This window comes from Pteropus medius, unplaced genomic scaffold (assembly GCF_902729225.1).
Source record: "Pteropus medius unplaced genomic scaffold, Ma_sr-lr_union100, whole genome shotgun sequence".
NCBI classification, from domain to species: Eukaryota; Metazoa; Chordata; class Mammalia; order Chiroptera; family Pteropodidae; genus Pteropus; species Pteropus medius.
In genome coordinates, this window is record NW_024351730.1 from 25,128,486 (window position 1) to 25,144,922 (window position 16,437).

Genomic DNA, 16,437 nt, shown 5'->3' on the forward strand with positions numbered 1-16,437 from the left:
TAAAATAATCATTAACCAAATATGTGGACACTGTGGCCTAGCCAAGATAACACATAAAGTTAACCATCATACTACCTTATCAATAGTAACAATTTGTGATTCAAATTGCAAAGGGTCCTGAATGCCATATGAAGCCGTTTGTTGGACTTGTGAAAATTAACCAGTGACATTGAAAGACGTGACCTTGAACATCTAGTATTGGCGGGGGTCTTTCCACAAAATATTGTAATTCCTTTAGAGAATGTATCTTGGAATATTTGCCTATTATGCTTGATCTTCGATCCTGTTTTGACAAATAACAAATCTGGTTTTTATTAACATTATGTTTTCTGTTTTCAATATTTTCTTTTTTAGTCCACATATTTTTAGTAATTAGCCTTTTACATATTTCAAAATGAAGACTTTCATTTCAAAATCTCTATTTTTTATTCTCTCCTATTTGGACCTTTTTCTCTTAATTTTTTCTTTCACTTTGATGCCTTATTTCAAGGCTTCCTTTTAGTCATATCTTCTACCAGCGTGAAATGTGAAATTAAGAAAGAAGACAAACATGTGGATGGGAACTAAATAACCCAGCTTGTAGACCAGCTGGATTTGGTGATTCCAAAAGTATAAGTATTGTTCAAGCATCATTTCTTTGCCACCTTCCTGCTAGAAATTTTTCTTTGTAGCTAATGTAAAGCAGGAAACTTTGAGGACAAGAGACAGATAAGGAGTGAGCTCATATGTGTTCTGAGGCAATTTGAAGTGATCCAGTTACTAAGTTTATGGATACACCATACAAGGGAGAATAGAAAGCAAAAATCGAGACAACCAATAGAACAAAAGGTGCAACAAGCTGGAAAAGAAAAGAGAACTGGACTTGTAGTATAAATGTAAGGCTGAGACCTGGTGGTAAAACTTAAAACGAGGTAAGAGTTTGGGAGCCAGTTCTATGGATATAACCCATTTTCAGCTTTCCTTTTTAAGAACAGCAAGATATAATTTGTGAGTTTCAAAGCACCCATGAGATGGATAACACCCATGAGATGGATAACACCACTAGATGGTTCGGTGAGTTGTATTAGATGAGCAGATTTTGAGGGTGAGTGAAGAGAACATCAACATCATTCAAAGGAAATGCTAGTTTTCTAAAAAAGGAACATTTAATGCATCAGTGCTACTTTGTGTTCCTTTTTCTCTTCCCCAAACCCCCCTCCCCCCGCCCCCATTGCTATACTGATCATCCTACAAGCTCAATTAAGTGTGATTCCATCTTTAGTGCCAGGAATAAATAAAGATTTTTACCAAAATCAGTTTCTTTTGTTTTCTGACATATCAACACAAATGTTATGTCAATGGTACAGAAGTTTCTTTATAAAATTGATAATTTATTTGTCTTTCTGTCTTTAATAAAATTAAACCTAACCCATCTTGGAAAAATAGTTTTCCTGTTTTACCTTGAAAAGTTGCCTGCGGAGGTATTATATAAATTCTCTATGTATAATTCATTCCAAAGGAATAATCCCCTCTTTTTAATGGTGTTCTTTTGCATATTTCAGAAAGCTTTTTTTTTTAAAGGAAGCTATTCTTAATATATTACTCATTTGAACTGTGTGATACCAGAAACTAAGATCCGAAGATCTAAACATACAAAATACTATTTAGATCAACCTACATAGAAAATGATCAGCTAATTTTGTCTTAAACCTTGTTTATACTCATAACCACTTGCATTTTAAAACAAAACTAAACAAAAAAACACCCTAAATCCATTACTCTAACATATAAGCTAATTTTTAAAAATTTTATTATTGGTTTCAAGTATACAGTACATTGGTTAGACATATAGTTTATAAAATGATTCCCCAATTGTTCTTTCTCTCTTCTGGCTCTACATATAGCCATTACATTACTGCTGACTGCATTCTCTATGCCGTGCTCCCCATCCCCATGAGCATCTATCAACTACTAATTTGTACTTCTTTAACCCTTCACCCCTTTTTCCCAGCCCTCCAATCCCACTACCCTCTGACTGTCACCAGGTTGACCTCTATATTTGTGAGTCTATTTTTGATTCGTTTGTTAAATATAAGATAATTTTCATTCCCGAATCCAAAATGTCTTCTGAATGCTTTGAGTAAGGATGAAAAATAATGCTGAAAAAATATGGTGAAAGGAATCAAGCTTTATGCCAAAGAAACTGTGATATTCTATGGGACCTTCCCTTCCTCCCACAATATCAGATACTCTCCATCATGCCTCTCAGAGAGGGCCACTGATCAATTTTTATAGGTCTATTAAAACTTGCCCTCCTAACCACTATCAGGAATTTACGATATATGTATAAGTAGGTAATGAATATTAAAAGACAGATTTGAATGCCAAGTCAGTTTTTTTCACCCCAAAAATTATTGAATAGAACAGACTTCCTTTGACAGCTACTCCCACATACATTATAATATATGCACCATATTCCTTATTACAGAAAATTACAGCTAAGGTCATAGAAACTGGATCTTATCCATATAAAAAAATAAAGCTATCTATATTGCTAATAGTATTGCTTTTATATTTATGCATAATATCTTACTATTTGTCTTTGCCTTTAAAATATATTACTCTTTCAGTTTCTAAAACTGTTCAAAAGTCAAATAGTTATTCATTAAGTTCTCATTACTCACTGAATTCAAAGTAAATTTATAAAAATGATAATGTCAAGTAGTATGTGTTGACTTTTATAAGTTTGACATAAATTAAACAGAACTAAGACAAAATGTAATTTCCTATGGTAATGAAGCCAGGATTCTTCATTATAATATTAAAATTATTTCTAATGTTAGGAGTTAAATTAGAGTAAAAGCCAACATTAGGAAAGATTTTTAAAAGATATTTTTGAGTAGAGGGCCTTCTTTGTATTGGGTCAACTATTTTACATTTAAAAATCTTTGTATTGGGTCAACTATTTTACATTTAAAAATCTTTGTATTGGGTCAACTATTTTACATTTAAAAATCCAGTAATGCTTGCTGCAATCAATACATATCCTCATCTTCCACAGCAATTTAAGGGGATATAACCCAAAAAGTAAGTGTTATAACAACAGGAGTTTCTGGCTCTGAGCCTCTGTGTAAATGCTGGCACCCTAGTCCTCTCAGCACTCAAAGTTCCTCCTTTCCTTTGGCAGGTCCTAGAAATGTTGACTTGATCTCCTTGATAGCCATTAAAAGAATTCTCTTTGTTCTTTGCCTGGTTGCTTTGGCACAGCTGCTCTGCTGGCATTCTTCAGGTGTGTACTGACTTTGGCATGACACTGGGGGTCACTGCCTCATAGTCGGTACTTACCAATCATCACTATCCCCATTGCTGATGTTGGATTAGGTCCCTTACGGGTCAATGTCTGTGTTGTTTCAGGTAGAGGGGGAGTGGGGTGAAATGGGAAACCCTCTATCTGCTAGTGTTACAATCCTTTCAAAGAATTCCCAAACAGAGTGGTCTTGCTTTCTATTTTTATAAAGTTCACAGTGTTAAATTTTATTTTGACACATTTCCTTCTGGTTCTTAGCTCTTATGCTCTCATCAACTGCTGTGGGACTGGGTCAGGTAATATTTAATGTGATGCTACTTAATCACCCCTGAAGTATCTGAACATTTGTACTTATAACTATTCAGAGTTCTCTGCCTACTCTAGGTCACTCCAAAGAAATTAGGGGGCAGCCTCTGTCTCTCCCCTGTTCCCTTCCTATGGAGATTATTGTGAGTTTCAAAGTATTCTCTCTCTCTCTCTCCACCCACTAGAGCCTCTGGTGGCTCTACTTTCTAAAGTGCATAAGTAAAGAAAGTCCCCGTGTTAAATGTAACTTTCACTTTTTAAAAGAAAAATTCACTTTCTGTCAACAAATAAGTAAGGAACAAATAAGTTGGGAACAACTACGCAAATATTTTGTGTAACAAAATTAGAAATTTCTGTTTATATCTGGAATAGAAACATAAGATTCTATTTATAATAGACTTTTAATTATTCATTAATAGAATTATTAATATAATAATATGACTCTTCACTTAATTTTATGGCTAGTTAAGAAAGAAATAAGGGAAAAGCATTGTACCTGAAGATTATATTTGAAATCAGTCTTTATTATTCAGTTTTCTAAGTTTAATTTTTCTTATCAGAAATCTTTTCATATTTAGTTAAATTGACCAATGCAGTTCTTCAGAGTTAACTATTTTTTTTATAAACTGTTATTCACTATCATTTAATAGCTTTTTTGTTAAGCCTCTTTCTGAGTAGGACCCTGAGAAAAGCTGCTGGGAAGAAATATTAGCGGGGATGAAGTGTCCTAGCCAGAACAACATAATTCCATGTGGTATTTGCCAGTAAGTCGATGAAATTATGCCTTTCAGTAGAGTCCCCTGTTTCTTTCAAGAGTAGGTGCTTTAAAAAGTGAATTTTAAGTACCTTTCCAATTCTCTAAGACTCAGAGTACAATTACTTCTCAAAGCACATTTAAGCACAACGTGGTACATTGTGTAATACAGACTGATGCTAATATCAGTTGATTTTGGAAGTCACATTTACTAATAAAAGCTGGAGTTATGTGAGACTCTTTCTGGCTCAATTAACAAATATCCAAATATTTATTGAGCATTGACTGTATACAGGCCTTAGGCTGAATTACAATATCAAGCTGACCGCAAAACCAGGAGATAATTTAACAAACACAAGTATGCCTATTGGAAAATATGCAGTGATGATAATTTGAAGAGAAAGTTGGGAACAACTACGCAAATATTTTGTGTAACAAAATTAGAAATTTCTGTTTATATCTGGAATGAAATTACTTATGAAGTCATAGGGTTTTAATTCGGAGGGCATTTTTTTTTTATCTATTCCAATGTCGGATTGGGTTTGTGTTTACTAATCTCCAGGATTGAACTAGACCAAATGGAAAGAAAGCTAATGCCCAAGAATTCATAGCATAATCTACCATTTTCCAGTGGTCTGATATAGAATTTTTCTGACATGAGTACAACAAATGCTTCCTACTGCTTTTCTAATAACTAGGATGTTGGCCTTTAGGCTTTACTAGGTTTTATGTTTTTGTAAATTATGTCTTTCCCAAGGGAAAAATCAAAATGTCATCATCATCAAGAAACTGTCTCCTGTCAATTATTTTGTGCTTTTATTCTCCTTATTTCCTCTTACATTGAACTTGCAAATGTACCTCTCCTCACACTTTCTTAAGTATTCTTAGGAAATATTTAAAGTTTCCACTTTCCTAAGTATTCTTAAATGATCTCCTTTATTCTAAGTTCCTATTAAGATTTTAGTGGATCTATCTCACCTCCCAGGCCTCTGTTTGTTGACCTTGGTGTAGATTCACTATGCAGTGGTATACCTGTCATCTCCTAAACCTGTTCTGTGCTCTTCTCCTGGATTTATGTCAGGTTCCAATATATGTAGAGAGAATCATCTGAAAGGTCTGCATAATGATGGCCTTATTTAGGATACTGGGTAGGTTGTTGAAACAACAGACTCAAAAATACAGAGATACCTAAGTAGTGGCTCTATAACATAGAGAATCCAGCTGCACCTCTCTTGTTGCTTTCACATCCTTAGGGAGTTGGCTTCATTTTTGTGCCTGAAAATGGCTCACTGCCACAGTCTGATTCCAGCCCACTTCAAGGAAAGAAGGAAGCACCTGACCCATAAGTTGCATACATCACTTCAGCTTGCATTCCACTTACCGTGCTATATTTGGATCCAGCTTAAACCATTATTAGTATGGGAGACAAAAGATATTGAGAGGACAGTTAGCAAGCTGTGCCACACACTAATATGATCCAGATCTATTAAAAATATGTTTTTTAAAAGCAACAACTAGCAGTTGGTGCTTTGGCTGATACATCACTTCCATCCTAGTTTCCTTGAAGTTCTTAGTCGTATTTGGAGCAGGATGTGGAAGTAGCAAGAAAAAAAAGTAAAGAAAAACTTTTAAATCTGATTTTAGTCTACTGTGCAGTATTATGCCTGTGCTGACTGTAACGGCAAAAGGTATGACACTCTGCACAGAGTGTCACAAGGAACCAGATGATGATTCTGATCACCATACCTTGAATATACATTAATACTATACCATACTAAAGATATAATTAATATGAGTAAGACTATGCAGCCGAATGTAGCCTTTTCCTATGTAGCTAAAATCTCAATAATTTGAATGCTCTTCACTTTACACTTTGTAGGTAGGGAGTCTTTCTGTTTGGGGTCTTCATTATCCTAGCTTCATGCTGGGTCGACCCTCAAACTCTTGGTTCTTTGATGCCCACCAGACTGAGCTTCAACACTCTACTTGCATCCGAAAGGAAGCTCTGCAGTCTTTAACACATTCTACAGGATGCGCTTCCTTCCTTAACTACTCTGAAAACTGGCTGATAAGCACACCATTGTCTTGGCTAAGCATCTCTGCTGATGGGAACAGAAACTCCTCCACTCGGCTTCGTGAGTGTAGGTGGAAGGATATTTATTGAAGGGATTCAAGGAATGTCAGGGAATCTAATTTCAGAATATAGAGTCCTATTTCATAGGAAGTGGAATGTCACTCGAGAGCTACGCTTTCCGGGATCAGATGATCACTCATCTCTGCTTCTCTGGGTATGTCCATTTGTTTATTTTCTCGCCCATCTATTTCTGATCTTTCCAAGGCTTTTGAGACACTCAAGTCTCATCTGGGGCTTTGATTTGCCATGGTGTTGTGTTTGCCTCAATGCTCATGTAGCTGAGGGCTCCTCTGCACAATATGAACAGCTTCAATCTCTGTACTTTGTTTCACCTTCTGAAATGGGAATATCTAGTTGGCTTAGCCTGAATCAGGTGTCTACTTCTGGTTCAATCAGTTATAGCCAGGAAAGTAGAGTCATCTGAGATAAGCATAACCAAAGTGTAGAAGGCAAATTCTTTTAAAATGGGTTGTGAGTAGAAAGATGACAAATATACCTGGTATAAACATAATCTTTTCTATTTTTTGACCCCAGTCCAAATTTTGACTGAGCAGAGTTAGTCTTGGAATAGTGTTAGAGTTAAACATCTGGTTAGTTATAAAATACCATCTGACCAAATACCATAACTAGTACCAGGGATGACTCCCCCAATGAGTACTACAGGTCGGCCCCTCTCATAACCAGATAACTTGCTGCCTCTTGCCTTCATCCACTCATGCTCGAGAATTGGAAGATGCAGACTACTCTACAGTGGTATCAGCTTCTAGAAATCTGGTGCATCTAAACGCTTGGATTCCTTCTTCTTTTGAATGTAGCTTCTTTACATCTCCTTTTGACATCTTTCATGCTTTTCATCACATTTCTTTGAATTACATGATCTGAGGGTATTATTCAGAAATGACACTACATATTACAAATCTACCTATAACAAGAGTAGATTGAAGTTTCTGTGGGTCTCGAGGCTCATACAGTTTTAGAGACATTTTTAAAGAAAAAAATATAAAATTATCAAGACAAACTTAATGTGAAATCGATTCTCTATTTCAAATGAGAAAAGAAACAGAACAGGTATCTTTTAAATAAATGGTTCTTAAATTTCATTGAGCATAAAAATAATATGGCAATCTTATTAAAATACAGATTCCTAGACAAGGATGCTCACTCTCACCACCTTTATGCAATAGCACACTGAAAGTCCTAGCCAGAGCAATTAGGTAAGAAAAAGAAATAAAGGTATCCAAATCAGAAAGGAAGAAGTAAAATGGCCTCTATTGGCGAATGCCATGGTATTATATATAGAAAACCCTAAAGACTTCACTAAAAAACCTGCTAGACCTAATAAATGAATTCAGTAAACTTGTGGGATACAAAATCAATATACAAAAGTCAGTTGCATTTCTATACAATAACAATGAACTATTGGAAAGAGAAATTAAGAAAACAACTCCATTTATAATAGCATCGAAAAGAATAAAATACTTGGTAATACATTTAACCAAGGAGTGAAAGATCTATACACTGAAAATTATAAAACATTGATGACAGAAATTAAAGGAGACACAAATAAGTGGAAAGATATTCTGTGATTGAAGAATTAATATTGTTAAAATGTTCATGTTACCCACAGTGATCTACAAATTCAGTGCAATCTCTATCAAAATTCCAAAGATATTTTTCACAGAAATAGAACAAACAATTCTAAAATTTGTATGGAACCACAAAAGATCCCAAATAGCCAAAGCAACTTTGAGAAAGAAGAACAAAACTGGAAATATCATGCTTTCTGATTTCAAAATATATTACATTGCTGTAGTAATCAAAACAGTATGATATTGGCATAAAAACAGACACATAGATCAGTAGAACAGAATGGAGAGCCCAGAATTAAACTCAAGCATATATGGAGAAAGAATAGTCTCTTTAATAAACGGTATTGGAGAAACTGGATATTTATATGCAAAAGAATAAAACTGGACCTTTATCTAACACCATACACAAAAATCAACTCAACATGGATTAAAGACTTGAACATAAGACCTGAAACTGTAACACTTCTATTTAAAACTTGAATGTAACACCTGAAACTATAAGAAGAAAACATAGGGAGAAAGCTCCTTGATATTGGTCTTGTCAAGGATATTTTTGGATTTGATACCAAAAGCAAAGACAACAAAAGCAAAACAAAACAAAACAAAACAAACAAACAAACAAGCGAGACTTCATTAAACTAAAAAGTTGTGCAGCAAAAGAAACCATCAACAAAATGAAAAGGCAACCTATGGAATGGGAGAAAATACATGTTTCATAAGGGGTTAATATCCAAAATACACAAAGAACTCAACTCGAAAGCAGAAAAATCCCCCAAACCAAAACAACAACGACAAAACAACCAAATAACCTAATTAAAAAATGGGCAAAGGACCCAAATAGACATTTTTCCAAAGAAGACATACAAATGGAGAACTGGTACATGAAAAGGTGCTCAACATTACTAATCACCAGGGAAATGCAAATCAAAACCACAATGAGCTATCACCTCACATCTGTTATGATATCCATTATCAAAAAGACAAGATAAATGCTGGCAAGCTGTGAAGGAAAGGGAATCCTTGTACACTGTTGGTGGAAATGGAGATTGATACAGATTCTACGGAAAGCAGAATGGAAAGTCTCAAGAATTAAGCAATAAAACTACCATGTGAGCCAGAAATCTCACTTCTGGGTATATATCCAAAGGAAATGAAAACAGGATCTCGAAAAGGTATCTACACTCCCATGTTTATTGCAGCATTATTCATAACAGACAAGATCTGGAAACAACCTAGTGTGTCGACAGATGGTGGATATAAAAAAAATATAGAGAGATATATGTATATATATTACAATGCAATATTACTCGGCCTTAAAAAATAAGGAAATCCTGACATTTGGATGAAACTGGAGGGCACTATGCTAAGCAAAATAAGCCAGACAGAGAAAGACAAATACTGCATGATATCACTTACATGTGGAATCTTAAAAAAAAGAAAAAGTTAAAACCCATAGAAACAGAGTAGAATGGTGGTTACCAGAGGTTGGAGTGTGGGAAGAATGGAGAGAGGTTGGTGAAAGGTCACAAATTTTCAATTATAAGATGAATAAGTTCTGAGGATATATAACATGGTCACTATAGTTGATAATACTTTATTGTACAATTAGAATTTGTTTAGAGAGTAGAACTTAAGTGTTCTCACCAAAAATAAAAATTAAAAAAAATAAATATATGAAGTGATGGATGTGTTAATCAACTTGCATGTGGGAATCCTTTCACAATGCGTACATATATCAAATCACATTATACTCTTGAAATATATTACAATTTTATTTGTCAATTATAACTCAATAAAACTGGGGGGTGGACCCCACACACATAAAAGGAGATGTTTGTAAGAGTGTTATTTGCTTGCTACATTAAAAAAATAAAACCAGATTCCTGGGTTCACTCCCAACCTATTGAATTGGAATTTCTGAGGTGAGATCCTGAATCTGCATTTTAGTACCTGCATACTCACAGGTAGTCTGAACGCCACATTTTGAGATAACATAAGTGACCACTATAGTGAATTAGTAAGATTTTAATGTGGGGTTTTTTTTTTTGTACATTTACTAGGAATTTCAATTATTATCACTGTGTGAAAGAAAGAATACAAAGTCTGTATATACGTTTAAGGGGAACTTGTCATTAACTTATATTTTTATTTAGTTGGTTTACAACCAGAAACAATAAGCCATTGAAGAGAAGAAAAATCAGAAGCTTCGAAAGATAATGAATATCACAATATTTCATAGGATATTTACATTATTTGCTGGAGAAGATGCCCTATGGATGTCATTTTTCCATATCATAAAGTAAGAAGCACATGAATACTAAATATAACTTTTTAAAAAATGAGATTTATTTTTAAAATTATTCCAAATAACACAAGGATATTTTATAAAATATTCTATATTTGTTTCACAAGTGCTTATGATACATATATAATGCATATACACATACACTGATTTAATAATAGTATAAATAAACTGGCCAATCTTATGAGTTAAGAGTACTTTTTTGAGTGAATTAATGGTATCACACTAATTTATTGCTAATATGAATAAACGAAATGTATGTATCTGAAGAAATTATCTACAAATTTGTGATAGGAAAAAAATCAGTTAATGGAGTTTACTGAATTAAATTAAAAAAACTAAATTGACAGCCTAAATTTCAGTATGCAAGCAAAATCTCTGTGGAATTCATATTTACAAGTAAAACATTCCTGAGTTAAGAAAAAAAAGTAGCCTGACTTTATAGCTTCAGGGAAATACTGTTAAGTAAATTTAGGGGACTTCCAGAGGTGGAAAAATGAGGTGGGGCAAAGCACAGAATTATCACACTTTTCTGACTATTAGAGCTCAAACTCTTGGGACATAGCCATATAATTTCTACCCGAGACTGGTTCCTCCTGAGGGTCCAGGTCCTCCAGGACCTTGAAAATAAAAGGCAAAGGCATCACCTCAGAGTTGGGAATCAGAAAACAGATTCTAAGGGGTTTAGGAGGCATAAGTCAGCCAAGGATACAGAGCTTTCTTGGGACATGAATCATGTTTATTTTAGACACAAAACTTTCAAGTTCAAAATGGAAAGAAAAGTTCTTAACTTTGTAAAGATTATCTCTCTGCCAGAATGTTAGGAAACAGCCCTGCTGTCAGAGCCCTGAGGCTCTGTGCTCATTTGCAAAATTTCCCTGCTTCACCTGCCATCAGTGCCTCTCTGACCCCGTGCCAGGCCCAAGTTCTCAGTTCTATCATTGTGCTAAGGACAAAGGCATGTCTGGAGTGTAGGCTGCCTTCATTCTCCAGTGAGTTTGATTACCTACTCCAGGTAAGTCAGTAGTCCCGAGAGAATCCTTGGGACACAGAAAGCATATTATGCTGGATGAAAGCAGCCCTGTTTAGGCCTGCCTCACGACCTGTCATTAGACAATATTGTAGCTCTGTGCTTCCTGGAAAGGTTCTTGCATGAATTTTAAAGCTGTAACATGATTTACAACCTTATTAATTTTAGTTGCAAACTTGAGCACATACAGAATGCTCTATTTAAAGCACTAATAAACCTACACTACACTGAGGGGGGTTGTGGTCATTTGCAAAGTTGTACTTCTCTATAGTGTTGTAAGGGTAAATTACAAGCTCTCAAACAAAAATTTCCAAATGTGATGCTGATTCCTGAAGGGCCTCTTTTAGACAGTACCCATATATTCACCACTATCAGTTTTAAAATTGATTTCCAATAGAGTTTGAGGCTCTGGAACTGGAATAATCTAATTTGTCTTCTAAGACACAGAAATGGAAGTACACAGTAGCCTTCATATAGGACAGGGTCTCTCAACTTTGGCACTGTTGATGTTTTGGGCTGAGTTGTTCTTTATAGAAAGAGTTGTGTTGTATATTGAAGGATGTTTAGCAGTATCTCTGGTTTCCTCTAGGCCTGAGACGTGCCAAGCTAAATGGTATAGCTCAGGCAACAGTCTACAACAGTTTGTTTTGCTCTATATACACTTTCAAGCAGTAAGAGCTGGTCTCTGGACCCTTCTCTTAAATGCAAAGCTTTGAGCCCATTTGCCCTTCAGGACTTCTAATCTAATCATCGGCAACTTCTGAATCTGAGCTCTCAGCAGGGTAGGAGCTTCAACTCAGTCCTTTACATTTCTGCTTTTTATTCTGTTCTGTGAGCTAACCCATATCTAATGAATTCATTTCATGCTAATGATTCTGTCCCCTCCCCTGCCCCCGCAAGTTCAGTAAATAGCAACTCCATTCTTCCAGTTGCTCAGACCAGAAACTTTGGAGTCACCTTTGATTTCTCATTTTTCTCACATCCTGCCTCAGGGGGTTGGAGACCTCTGACTGGGGATATATACAGATAGTAACCAAAGAGGTATCTGAGGAAATTCAATGTATTATTTGCAAACGTGTGGTCAGGTCAAGGGAAACTAATAAATGGTGAAGCACCCAAGAAGTAGTCACAATAGCAAGCCATTACTACCTGCAGTCTGGAAGGAGCCAGAGGTAGGGAGGGTTTACTAGAACCAGCAAGAGCTATAGTTATAATAGAGAAGGGCAGCCATTGCCAAACTGTAGCCTGGCAGGAAAGGAGTTAGGAGAACACATATTCCAGTCTTATTCTCCTCCTGCCCTCCGGTCTCCTACCAGTTCATTTCAGTGTCTGGACCCAACCAAAAGAGGACAGGAGAACCCAGGTGTGTGGTCTGTGGAGGTCAGGCTTCTAGGACAGGCCATGGGAAGGAGTGGGGAGTAGATGTGAAGCAGCAGGCAGAGAATCCCTGTGCACTTACATGGGCAAATCTGTCAGCTCTACCTCGAAATATATCCAGAATTCAACACTTACTCACTCCCTCCCATGTTACCACCCTAGTCCAAGCCACTATTCCTCACCTGGACAATTGCATTAGCCTCCTACCTCTATCCGTCTACCCAGCCCTAGGAAGCTGATCCACGAGATTGCAAAAACCTGGCTCCCTTGCAGCTTCCTAGCTTCCAACTGGATTCAGCTCATGGCGTTAGCTGAAATCTAGAGGACGAGAGTGAGTTCAGATTACTTGTTCCCCCAGGTTGGCTATGTCCCTTTACCAAAAGGCCACAGTTTCTATCAGGTGGTCCTCTCCAAACAGCTTTCTCTGGGTTCCAGAAAGTGCCCCTTTTGCTTCTTCAGGCCTAGGGATAGTTCCCTCCATTACTAGACCTGGTGTAATGCACCATCTTTGTTCTTCTTCCCAATCCTTGTTCACAACTCTAGAAACTTCTCAAATTACCCACTTCAAGTGTTCCATATCTTTTCTTCCAAAGTCTCAACTAAGCGTTCGACCCCATTCTCTTCCATTCACTCTCATTGTGCTTAGTTGTCCTGTCTCTTTAGTTTTCTTCAATTTAGAATAGTTCCTCACCCTTCCCTTGATTTTCATTTCCTTGATCCGTTTGAAGATCACAAATTAGCTATTTTGTAAAATGTCCCACACTGTAGGTTTGTTGGATGTTTCCTCATGACTGGATTCAAGTCATGCATCTTTGGTTGGTATATTACAGAAGCAATGCTGTGTTCTTTTTGTTGTATCCTATCAGATGACACATGATTTTAATTTGTCTCATCGCTGGTGTTGCTAACTTTGATCACTTTATTAAGGTGGTGTCTGCCAGGTTTTTCTACTGCATGGTTACTCTTTTCTCTCCTTATAATTAATAAATATTTTGTGGGGAGATACTTGTAAACTATGTAAATGGTCATTCCTTTTCAAATGGTCAATTAATCCATTTGTTTATAATATGCAAGGGAGTATGGACTAATGTTATTTTAGTTTAGTCAATGATGTATATGTCTTTTTGATATGTTCTCATTATTTTCTGAATTCATCCTTACTTTCTGGCAAAAGACGCTCCAGCCTTTTTGTACATTTCCAGCCCCAGCACCAGAATCAGCAATTTCTTCAAAGAGTCCTGGTTCCTTTTAGCAGAGAAGAATATTTAGAAACCAGCATCTGGGCACTAGTGAGCTCATTGCTGTTGGGGTGACACTCATCCCAGACCCCCAGAATAGACATATATACATATACATACGTGCATTTATCTATGCTTACTTTAATTTTCATATTTCATATTTCTTTATATTGAAAGCCATGAGTTCACACCAATATCCCCAATTCTAAGATAATACCTCATTCTTATTTTTACTCTTTTTATAATTTTAACTTTTTTTTTTTTTTGCAGTGAGAAACCTAGCTCCCTTATCCTAAATATATTTACTTATTTGATCATTACCCTGTAGAAAACCAGTTCTGACAGCCACCATTCTCTACCCCTGCAGATGCCCTCCTCTCCTTGATTGGGCTATGACCTCCTGCTCTGGGCTCCCCCTCTACCCTCTCACAGATGCTCTCCTCTTACTGCTGGGGCTCCCGCATCCCGAGCTGAGTAGCTCCCCTGCAGAGACGCTTTTCTCACTCTAGTGATATTCTGCCATCCCATGTGGGCTACCATGGCTCTTCTCCTACTCACTCATGGGGACACCTATCTTGCTGAGCCCCAGTCTAATGGGTTTTGGACTGAATTGCTCAGGAAGTAAACAATTGAATGAAGAAAGCAAAAGAGGGAAAGGAAAACAGAGAAGAGCATTTCTAATTTTTAAACAATATATATTATCAATAACATTTGCTTTTCATACTTGAATCCTTATAATTAATTCCGATTATTTTCTAAGACAAATTCCCAGAAAGGGAATCACTGGGTCAAATGTTACAAGCCAAATAACTTGTCTTAATTTTTATTCCCACCAGCAGTACACGACAGTACATGACAGCTTTGAGTATTATATTTAATTTTAATTTTTTTTGTAAATTTTATAGGTGAAAATATGTATTGTTTTGTTTTCTATTTCTTTGTTTGCTAATGAGGTTGAACATTTTTCCATTTTTTTATTCAGTTGTTTTTAGCTTCTCTGTCATAAATTATCTACTTTCCTGTCCATTTACATTTTGGGATTTTAGTATATATCTTAGATGGAAATATTAATGACATTACATGTAGATTAGTTTTTAAACCATAATTAGCTTCCTCTGGCCACCCTCTACTTTTGTACTTGTCTTTCTTTGCTGCCAATCAATATATGCTACTGCAAACTAAGGATAATATTACTCTAAGAAAACATGAAATTAGAAAAGTTAATGGCCTGTTATGAAGCCATTTAAATATATGGTGTACTTTTTAAAAACAAACCATTATTTGTAGATCATTCTTATCTGTTTCATGAAAAGGCTGTGTATGCAAAGTGGCCCCCAAATGTCCTTGGAAGGAGAGGCCAAAGAATGAAGCAAACAAGTTCAGCTTGTTGGTTTAAAGAGTTTTAATAGGGAACTTACAGAAACGCAGGACCAAATGGATCCCGGCCCCATCCTCCCGGCCCCCCCCCCCCGTTCTCCCCCGTTCCCCCCCGTTAGATTTATGCCCCCTTCCCCCGTCCATGCCCCCGTCCCACCCCCGTCCCCACACCCATTTTTTTTTTTTTTCTAGCTCTAAGAAGGGGACCTGTGTAGTTGGAAAGGAATGCAGAGATAATCCAAGGGAACAAAGGGACCAGATACCAGGGGATCTTGCAGCAGGATCAATTAAAATATAGATAACACTGACGACGCCGGGAAGAAGGGCTAAACGGTGGATGAAGGGTTAATGGTTGTCTCTGTACTCATTCCAGAGTCCACCTGGGGAAAACGAGCGGGGTCAAGGGTTCGAGGGTTAGTTTTAAAGTGGAGTCAGCTTTTCAAGATGGAGTCAGCTCTAGCTAGCTACACATTGTCTTTTTTACTTTCCATTAGTTTGATAGATTTATCTAATTCTTTCAACTTTTTCCACTTCATGCAATTTGAAGCTGTGGTAGTAATATTACTGGTGAAGTGAACTTTTCATCATGTATCTCTTTTATCTCTAATATATATGTATTTTTATCTTAAAGTCTATTTTAGTATCGTGACATCAGCTTTTGTGGGGGGAAGGGTTGTATTTGCATGCTATAACATTTCTAACCTCTTATTTTTAACGTTTCAGTATTCTTATATTCTAGGTGTATCTTCTGTTGTGAGTCGGGATCCTGGCAGGAAATAAACAGGCCGCGCACTCAAAAATGTTAACTGAAGAGAGTTTAAGGAAGAAATTCTTAAGAGGTTGGTGAAATACTCAGGCACTAGAAACAAGAGAAAGCATTTATACCCTAGCCCTGAAGGATCGAAGAGAGGGATAAGTGTTACTGGAACCCAGCAGAAGCCGTTGCTGGGAGAAGGGGCACCTGCAGGATCTGTGGTTTTAAGTAGAGATAACACAATCACTGAAAAACCCTGGCGGCTACTTCTCTCTCCTCCCACCCTGTGA